A 10,634-nucleotide genomic window follows, 5' to 3' on the forward strand; every position below is an offset into this window, starting at 1 on the left:
GCAAGGTCTTGCAACTCTATGTATTTGTGCACGGGCCATTGGATGACTTTGCTTAATTGATGTTATTTGTATCTGTCATTCCCAGCAGAGTTTTCTTTAGTCCTCTTCTCATTCTAAGGCTCCGCATGTACCAAGATCCCGTTGATCGATCAAGGGGGAGGTAAGAAGCATGGATGCATAGAACGCTATTAAGAAAACTACTGACAGAAAGGATTAGTATGGTATCAGAAAGCAATTACTTAGGGACAAATGAGGTGTAGTCATTAAATTCCCAATGATCTTATCTAAAAATTTGTAATAACTAAGGTAACCCGAGCAACGGTAAGGGCCATCGTTGTACAACAGACTCTCAATGCAGGTCATGACCGGTCGTGACGTACTTTCAACGGATCGCCCACTTCATCGTGTTAATAGCACATCATAACGGGTGTCTACCCGGGCCATGTTTAATATCAAGACGAGACCCCACACACAAGTACATGGTTGCGAGAGTAACTCCTCGTACCCATGCCTATTTCCATATTATTGAATTCTTGAGCACCATACTAAACCTCTTTAAATGTGTGACCCAAGTGTAGATCACATCTACAAGCACTTTATTTGCAAAATTATTTTTTCTCAACTAAAGCGAGACCCGAAGAGGCTGAAGCACATCTTTGGTCAGACAACCAACATACTATGACAAGCATAAAAGGTCCATGGATAGCTAGACCTTTGTAACAAAATCATTGCTATGCAGTTGAGTATAAAATATTGCAAAATTGAAGCAAAAAGAACATCAAGTAACAGATCAAATCTATTACCAGCACAAAACAACGTGTAATCACACACATCCCCACGTGCTCTAGATCAAACTTGCATCTACTCATAGATTTCTCATGATGCCAATGTTGGGAAACGTAGTAGAAAAATACATCCTGCAAATAAGATCCCAGGATCACTATGAAGATGCAAAGAAGTTCAGATCTACTCTTTAACAACTAGAGTTAACGGACAGATGAAGTTGGTGAAGAATTTAATGTCAATTCCCGCAACTAGGATTAAACCTCCCAACCGTGAGAATGTTTCTCCTCCGGATCTATGATCAAAGAGACGATCTCTCTATTTGTAGGATCGAAAGTAGGTCTAGAGGGGGGTGATTAGACTACTTGACAAAATAAAAATCTAGCCTTTTCCCAATTTTAAGTCTTGGCAGATTTTACCAACTTAGCACAAGTCAAGCAATCAACCTACACATGCAATTCTAAGAGTATAGCAGCGGAATGTTAAACATTGCATATGAAGGTGAGGGAAGGGTTTGGAGAAGGCAAACGCAATGTAGACACGAAGATTTTTGGCGTGGTTCCGATAGGTGGTGCTATCGTACGTCCACGTTGATGGAGACTTCAACCCATGAAGGTTAACGGTTGCGCGAGTCCACGGAGGGCTCCACCCACGAAGGGTCCAGAAAGAAGCAACCTTGTCTATCCCACCATGGCCATCGCCCACGAAGGACTTGCCTCACTTGGGTAGATCTTCACGAAGTAGGCGATCTCCTTGCCCTTACAAACTCCTTGGTTCAACTCCACAATCTTGTCGGAGGCTCCCAAGTGACACCTAACCAATCTAGGAGACACCACTCTCCAAAAGGTAATAGATGGTGTGATGATGATGAACTCCTTGCTCTTGTGCTTCAAATGATAGTCTCCCCAACACTCAACTCTCTCACACAGATTTGGCTATGGTGGAAAGATGATTTGAGTGGAAAGCAACTTGCGGAATGCTAGAGATCAAGATTCTTGTGGTTGGATTGGAATGTCTTGGTCTCAACACATGAGTAGGTGGTTCTCTCTCAGAAAATGAGTAGTGGAAGTGTAGGCACGTTCTGATGGTTCTCTCTTGAATAGAGAATGCGGTGGAGGGGTATATATAGCCTCCACACAAAATCTAACCGTTACACACATTTGACCCAACTCGGTGAGACCGAATAGGTGAACTCGGTGAGACCGATTTAGTTCAAAATGTGAACATTAGGATTCTCGGTGGGACCGACATGATCAACCCGGTGGGATAGATGCGCTAGGGTTAGGGTAAAATGTAGGATCGAAAATATGTCTAGAGGGGGTGATTAGACTACTTGACCAAATAAAAATCTAGCCTTTTCCGAATTTTAAGTTTTGGCAGATTTAAGCAACTTAGCACAAGTCAAGCAATCAACCTACACATGCAAGTCTAAGAGTATAGCAGCGGAATGTAAATCATTGCATATGAAGGTAAAGGGGAGGAGTTTGGAGGGAGCAAACGCAATGTAGACACGGAGAATTTTGGCGTGGTTCCGATAGGTGGTGCTATCGTGCATCCACGTTGATGGAGACTTCAACCCACGAAGGGTAACGGTTGCGCGAGTCCACGGAGGGCTCCCCCCACGAAGGGTCCACGAAGAAGCAACCTTGTCTATCCCACCATGGCCATCACCCACGAAGGACTTGCCTCACTTGGGTAGATCTTCACGAAGTAGGCGATCTCATTGCCCTTACAAACTCCTTGGTTCAACTCCACAATCTTGACGGAGGCTCCCAAGTGACACCAAACCAATCTAGGAGACACCACTCTCCAAAAGGTAATAGATGGTGTGTTGATGATGAACTCCTTGCTCTTGTGCTTCAAATGATAATCTCCCCAACACTCAACTCTCTCTCACACATATTTGGATTTGGTGGAAAGATGATTTGAGTGGAAAGCAACTTGGGGAAGGCTAGAGATCAAGATTCTTGTGGTTGGATTGGAATATCTTGGTCTCAACACATGAGTAAGTGGTTCTCTCTCAGAAAATGAATGCTGGAAGTGTAGGCACGTTCTGATGGCTCTCTCCTCGAATGGAGGAAGGGTGGAGGGGTATATATAGCCTCCACACAAAATCTAACCGTTACACACATTTGACCCAACTCGGTGAGACCGAATAGGTGAACTCGGTGAGACCGATTTAGTTCAAAATGTGAACATTAGGATTCTCGGTGGGACCGACATGATCAACCCGGTGGGATAGATGCGCTAGGGTTAGGGTAAAATGTAGGATCGAAAATATGTCTAGAGGGGGTGATTAGACTACTTGACCAAATAAAAATCTAGCCTTTTCCGAATTTTAAGTTTTGGCAGATTTAAGCAACTTAGCACAAGTCAAGCAATCAACCTACACATGCAAGTCTAAGAGTATAGCAGCGGAATGTAAATCATTGCATATGAAGGTAAAGGGGAGGAGTTTGGAGGGAGCAAACGCAATGTAGACACGGAGAATTTTGGCGTGGTTCCGATAGGTGGTGCTATCGTACATCCACGTTGATGGAGACTTCAACCCACGAAGGGTAACGGTTGCGCGAGTCCACGGAGGGCTCCCCCCACGAAGGGTCCACGAAGAAGCAACCTTGTCTATCCCACCATGGCCATCACCCACGAAGGACTTGCCTCACTTGGGTAGATCTTCACGAAGTAGGCGATCTCATTGCCCTTACAAACTCCTTGGTTCAACTCCACAATCTTGACGGAGGCTCCCAAGTGACACCAAACCAATCTAGGAGACACCACTCTCCAAAAGGTAATAGATGGTGTGTTGATGATGAACTCCTTGCTCTTGTGCTTCAAATGATAATCTCCCCAACACTCAACTCTCTCTCACACATATTTGGATTTGGTGGAAAGATGATTTGAGTGGAAAGCAACTTGGGGAAGGCTAGAGATCAAGATTCTTGTGGTTGGATTGGAATATCTTGGTCTCAACACATGAGTAAGTGGTTCTCTCTCAGAAAATGAATGCTGGAAGTGTAGGCACGTTCTGATGGCTCTCTCCTCGAATGGAGGAAGGGTGGAGGGGTATATATAGCCTCCACACAAAATCTAACCGTTACACACAATTTACCAAACTTGGTGAGACCGAATATAGAAACTCGGCCAGACCGATTTAGTTCAAAATGTGAACGTTGGGATTTTTGGTGGGACTGACATGTCAACTCGGTGGGACCGATTTAATTAGGGTTAGGGCATAACGTAATCTCGGTGAGACCGATCACATGATCTCGGTGAGACCGATTTTTGTAATAGGAAAATAGAGAGTTGGTCAGGCAAACTCGGTGGGACCGATCGCTCATTTTGGTGAGACCGAAATGTTACGAAAAGGAAACAGAGAGTTTGCATTGCGAACTTGGTGGGACCGATCGCTCATCTCGGTTAGACCAAAACGTTACGAAGGGAGGCTAAAAAAACAATAAATGACCAACGAAACTTCGAGTGAGTAGGATAAGGAGGAGTAGTCGGAGGATCTGAGAAGGGACAGAGAGTTTGCAATCCCATCTCAGTGAGACCGAGATGCCTATCGGTGAGACCGAACTGATTAGGGTTTCTGGCTATGGCTATGCCAAATGAACTCGGTGGCGCCAGATAGATCAAATTGGTGGGGCCGAGTTTGACTTTTGGTTTGGGACATATGTGGATATGAGAAAGTGGTTGAGGGCTTTTGGAGCATATCACTAAGCATTTTGAGCAAGCTAGCCATTAAGCAACACCTCATCCCCTTTTAATAGTATTGGCTTTTCCTAGGACTCAATGTGATCTTGGATCACTAAAATGAAAATGTAGAGTCTTGAGCTTGAGCCAATATGTGCCCTTAGCATTTTGAGGGGTCCACATTTCTAGTCCATGCGATGCCAATCATTGAACTTTCTGAAATGATCATCTTGAAAGAGTATTAGTTCAATGAGCTATATGTTGTTAAGAATTACCAATACCACCCAGGGATTAGTTGCACTTTCAATCTCCCCCTTTTTTGGTAATTGATGACAACATATAGATCAAAGCTTCGACAAATGATAATAAGATTGAAATATATCGTCGCTTTGAGAAGTATGTGATAAGCAAGAGCTCCCCCTAAATTTGTGCATTATTTAAAATTTGCTTTTGAATGCAAATGCACAATTGATTAGGATCATGGGTTAGTCTTCCATGTCACATACATCTTGGTGGAGCACTCAAAATGATAGAATATGAAATATGCACTCATCACCAAAGCAAAGTGAGTGATCATACATGAGATAAATAATAGCATCATTCAAGCACAAGCATTAAAGTATGATATGATCAAACACATGACCATACAAGTATCTCACACACATAAACATAGAGTATCATCCAAGCAAGCACACAAATAAGTATCAAACAAGTAGCAAAAGAGACAAAAAGAAGCAAAACTCTCCCTCTCTCTCAGCCTATGATCTATACACTTTCTCCCCCTTTGGCAACAAGTTACCAAAAAGCTCGAAAATGCATAGTGTTATGCGTCTCTCTAGGCTTGATCTTCAGGAGGTGGCGTTGAGAGGGCTCCAAGGACGAATGCATCTGTTGAAGTTGTTGGAGCTGGAGGAGTTGCAACTGGAGGAGCTACTAATGTTGTGGCTGCATGTGCTGACGTAGTAGCTCGTGTGTCTGTCACAGGCACTGCTCCAGACCTCTGTGCCCTATGTGTTGGGGAACGTAGTAATTCAAAATTTTCCTATGATCACGCAAGATCTATCTAGGAGAATCATAGCAACGAGACGAGAGAGTGTGTCCACGTACCCCTTAGACCGAAAGCGGAAACGTTTAGTAACGCGGTTGATGTAGTCGAACGTCTTCATGATCCAACCGATCCAAGTACCGAACGTACGGCACCTCCGTGTTCAGCACACGTTTAGCACGATGACGTCCCTCGAGCTCTTGATCCAGTTGAGAACGAGGGAGAGTTCTGTCAGCACCATGGCATGGCGACGGTGATGATGAAGTTACCAGCGCAAGGCTTCGCCTAAGCACTACGACGATATGACCGAGGTGTTAAACTGTGGAGGGGAGGCACCACACACGGCTAAGAGATTGTCTGTTGTGCTTTGGGGTGCCCCTTGGCCACGTATGTAAAGGAGGGGAAGGAGGAAGCCGGCCAAGGGGGAGGCGCGCCAGGGGGGAGAGTCCTACTAGGACTCCAAACCTAGTAGGATTCGCCCCCTTCCTTTTCCAAGAGGGGGAAGGAGGTGTAGCGACCCGACCTCAGACGGTCAAGTCTCTGTGCTTAAGTGTCATCCCTGGATCGGCATGCTGACACACAATTACTCGAGGATTTATAACAGAGGTAAATCACATGTATAAAGTAACGTAAATACTATTACCTCAATCCAAATAGTGGAAGAAACAACAAGGTTGTGGATTCCCATCAACACCAACGACAAAGTTGAGTGTAGAAATCGTAACCCTAACGTATCACTTACTCGTCGTAAGAATCCTGCAACATGAGACATTGCAGCCACAAAGGGTCAGTACATTGAATGTACTGGCAAATTCACACCATAGGATAATGATGAATAATGGCTATCACTACATGCATATTTGGCTGGTGGAAAGCTCTAAGTTTATTTTTGCATAAAGGCAATTTTTCCCTACTGCAAAGGAATATAATTTTATTTAACTACAAAGTTGGTTCATAAATATTGAGAAGGTTCCTCCAACTCAATCCCAAAGTAATAATCATTAACCCAATCAAATTAATTAAATAAAGTGTTGAGATCAATATGATAATCCAAGAACCAGAGACTCAAGATGTCCATAACCGGGGACACGGCTAACCATGATTAGATTGTACACTCTGTAGAGGTTTGCGCACTTTTCCCCACAAGACTCGATCTCCTCCGTTGGATTTCTCGCACTACATGGTGTTTGAGAAACGGATGACCAAGACACAGTTTTTCAGAAACATTAACTCTTTACTGTGGGAAGACCATACCAAACATACATCCCTCTACCTACTGATCCACCTCTTCAAGAGCTCATGCAACCTACTCAACTATGCTAGAGCCCATAATAGCTTGTGGCTGCACACGGAAGTTTCTAGCATGAATAATCTTATGATCCCTTTGAGACAACACTGGATTCTCCAGGTGCCCGCAACCAATCCACCCAGATGTGTATTAAAGTAGCCACCTTAAGTTGAACCATTAAGTAAACAATCTCACATCTGTCATGGAATACACTCAAACCCAATCCACGTCTACGAGCATAGCATGGCAATATAAGCATAACGTAATAGTAACTCTCAAGGTTTGAATGCAGGGCAATAGGTTCCTACCTCATCAACTACTTCCCAATACCCACATGTTATCAATTCCTAACCATGCAATGTTTGAGGGTTGAAACTAATGCATAAAAACTGGGTATGAAAGGGATATGATCAAAGTGTGAACTTGCCTGTACTGTTGATAAAGATGATTCGCACTCAAAACTCTTGATAGTTCTACTCGTCACACTCCGGTCAATCTATCGTAAGCAAGCAATGGTAACCACACATAAGCAATCACTCAAAAGATCAGAAAGAACGAAGAAGACAATTTGGAAAACATCAAAACCAAGCAAATAACTCTTGCAACATAAAACGATTTCTAATAGTACCAAATTTATGTGAATTTGGCCTTATCGGAAAGTTTAGGTCAAGAGCTTTATTTTGCAAAAAGAATCAATTAAATCGGAGTTATAAAACTCGAGTTATGATCAAACGATGTTTGAATATGAATCTGAACAAATTTCGAAATTTAAAAATTTCAAAAAGTTGATGTGACAGGTTCACTCGATAGGTGAAAACAAGACAAAACTATAGGCGCTGGTTTCATCTAATTTGGATGAACGAGTAAAAAATTATGGCTATTTGAAAAATAAAGCCCAAGTTGTTTTACGAAAAAAAATAGTTATGGCTAAAAAATTTCTAGGTCTAATGTATAAATACAGAGACTAATTGATAATCTAATTATTCTACCGTATTAGTCTAGAATAATAAACTACGGAAGTATAAAAAAACGAAAAAAGATACCTTTATAAGGCAGAGAAAAGACGACTTTGAAGAGAAGAGACAATTTCCACAAGTCCCGCCGGAAAGAATAAATAATTTTCTTTAGTGAATCTAGTTAAACCAAAATATTGATTTACGCCGAATCGGATGATTTTTGGATGCTCTATGAGTCTATATTTATAGGTGGAAAAGAGGTTTAGAGGTCAAAGGCTAGGCAATGTGGGACTAAACGTAGACGAAAAGAAAAGAAAAGGAGGCGCCTCGCAGGGGCCTAAAGGCCTTACGCGGTTCGGCCGCGCACGTGTACACTGCGGCTGCAGTTTTTTTTATTTTTTTAAAAGATATTTCTGAAAATAATTTTTTTCCAAGCATAACCGAAAAATAAATAAAAACAGTTACGGGTCTGTCAGCTGTCTACGTTGCGAACGTGGGCGATAGATATTTATAGGATGCACACGCAGTTTTCTTAAATAGAAACAGAAAAGGAAAAACTGAATAACGAAAATAAAAGTAAAATTTTATGTAGGCATATTATATATCTTAATTTTCAGAAAACAATTTCCTACAACCTGAACATTTTTATAACATCAAATAAAATTCGCAAAAATTCAAAATAAAACAAACAATTAATTCACGAGGATTTCATTTTATGTTATAAAAATGTTCAGGTTGTAGGAAATTATTTTCTGAAAATTTTGATATATAATATGCCTACATAAAATTTTACTTTTATTTTCGTAATTCAGTTTTTCCTTTTCCGTTTCTATTTAAAAAAAACAGCGTGTGCAGCCTATAAATATCCGTCGCCCACGTGCGCAACGTAGACAGCAGACAGACCCGTAACTGTTTTTATTTATTTTTCGGTTATGCTTGAAAAAAAAATTATTTTCAGAAATATTTTTAAAAAAAAATTAAAAAAAATATGCAGCCGCAGTGTAAGCGCGCGGCCGAACCGCCTATGGCCTTTAGGCCCATGCGAGGCGCCTGCTTTTCTTTTCTTTTCGTCTATGTTTAGTCCCACATTGCCTAGATTTTGAACACTAAACCCCTTTTCCACCTATAAATATAGACCCATAGAGCATCCAAAAATCATCCGATTAGGATTAAATCAATATTTTGGTTTGACTAGATTCATTAAAAAATATTTCTTTTCTCCGGCGGGACTTTTGGAAATTGTCTCTTCTCTTCAAAATCGTCTTTTCTCTACCTTATAAAGTATCTTTCTTCGTTTTTTATACTTCCGTAGTTTATTATTTCTAGACTAATACGGTAGAATAATTAGATTATCAATTAGTCTCTATATTTATATACTAGACCTAGAAATTTTTTAGCCATAACTATTTTTCTTCCGTAAAACAACTTGGCCTTGATTTTTCAAATAGCCATAACCTTTTACTCGTTCATCCAAATTAGATGAAACCAGCGTCTATAGTTTCGTCTTGTTTTCACCTATCCAGTGAACCTGTTACATCAACTTTTTGAAATTTTTAAATTTCAAAATTTGTTCAGATTCATATTCAAACTTCGTTTGATCATAACTCGAGTTTTATAACTCCGATTTAATTGATTCTTTTTTCAAAATAAAGCTTTTGACCTAAACTTTCCGATAAGGCCAAATTCACATAATTTTGGTACTGTTAGAAATCATTTTATGTTGCAAGAGTTATTTGCTTGGTTTTGATGTTTTCCGAATTGTCTTCTTGGTTCTTTCCGATCTTTTGAGTGATTGCTTATGTGTGGTTACCATTGCTTGCTTACGATAGATTGACCGGAGTGTGACGAGTAGAACTATCAAGAGTTTTGAGTGCGAATCATCTTCATCAACAGTACAGGCAAGTTCACACTTTGATCATATCCCTTTCATACCCAGTTTTTATGCATTAGTTTCAACCCTCGAACATTGCATGGTTAGGAATTGATAACATGTGGGTATTGGGAAGTAGTTGATGAGGTAGGAACCTATTGCCCTGCATTCAAACCTTGGGAGTTACTATTACGTTATGCTTATATTGCCATGCTATGCTCGTAGATGTGGATTGGGTTTGAGTGTATTCCATGACAGATATGAGATTGTTTACATAATGGTTCAACTTAAGGTGGCTACTTTAATACACATCTGGGTGGATTGGTTGCGGGCACCTGGAGAATCCAGTGTTGTCGTAGGATATCCCGGAGGACTCGTGTGATCATCCTACGGTTCGCCACCCAGGCTCAAAAGGATCATAAGATTATTCATGCTAGAAACTTCCGTGTGCAGCCACAAGCTATTATGGGCTCTAGCATAGTTGAGTAGGTTGCATGAGCTCTTGAAGAGGTGGATCAGCAGGTAGAGGGATATAGGTTTGGTATGGTCTGCCCGGAGTAAAGAGTTAATGTTTCTGAAAAACCGTGTCTCGGTCATCCGTTTCTGAAACACCATGTAGTGAGAGAAATCCAATGGAGGAGATCGAGTCTTGTGTGGAAAAGTGCGCAAACCTCTGCAGAGTGTACAATCTAATCATGGTTAGCCGTGTCCCCGGTTATGGACATCTTGAGTCTCTGGTTCTTGGATTGTCATATTGATCTCAACACTTTATTTAATTAATTTGATTGGGTTAATGATTATTACTTTGGGATTGAGTTGGAGGAACCTTCTCAATATTTATGAACCAACTTTGTAGTTAAATAAAATTATATTCCTTTGCAGTAGGGAAAAATTGGCTTTATTTAAAAATAAACTTAGAGCTTTCCACCAGCCAAATATGCATGTAGTGATAGCCATTATTCATCATTATCCTATGGTGTGAATTTGCCAGTACATTCA

Source organism: Triticum aestivum, chromosome 2D, assembly GCF_018294505.1.
Source record: "Triticum aestivum cultivar Chinese Spring chromosome 2D, IWGSC CS RefSeq v2.1, whole genome shotgun sequence".
Classification (NCBI taxonomy): Eukaryota; Viridiplantae; Streptophyta; class Magnoliopsida; order Poales; family Poaceae; genus Triticum; species Triticum aestivum.